Below are 610 nucleotides of genomic sequence, written 5' to 3' on the forward strand. Positions count from 1 at the left end.
GTGTGTGTGTGTGTGTGTGTGTGTGAATGCGGTGTGTGCGTGCGTGCGCGCGCGTGTGTGCAAATATTTGACAACGGGAGGTGTAACCCTGCCCGCCGCCGTCCACTGACTTTCAAGAACATATATCTTCAAAACTACTCAATGCATTTTGCTTTTTTTTTTAAATTTGACTTATTAATAATGCTTCGTACCAGAATGATATTTTCAAAAATAAAAATGGTTAAACCGCCTTCCTCAAATCATACCCTAATCAAACCCGTCTGGAGGACGGGTAATAGCTAGTACAATATATATACGTTACCTAGAGGAGCGACATTGTATAATACATTACTATACATATATATATATACGTTACCTAGAGGAGCGACATTGTATAATACATTACTATACATATATATATATACGTTACCTAGAGGAGCGACATTGTATAATACATTACTATCTACTATATATATATACGTTACCTAGAGGAGCGACATTGTATAATACATTACTATACATATATATATACGTACCTAGAGGAGCGACATTGTATAATACATTACTATACATATATATATACGTACCTAGAGGAGCGACATTGTATAATACATTACTATACATATATATA

This window comes from Priapulus caudatus, unplaced genomic scaffold (assembly GCF_000485595.1).
Source record: "Priapulus caudatus unplaced genomic scaffold, Priapulus_caudatus-5.0.1 Scaffold1329, whole genome shotgun sequence".
In the NCBI taxonomy this organism is placed as follows: Eukaryota; Metazoa; Priapulida; class Priapulimorpha; order Priapulimorphida; family Priapulidae; genus Priapulus; species Priapulus caudatus.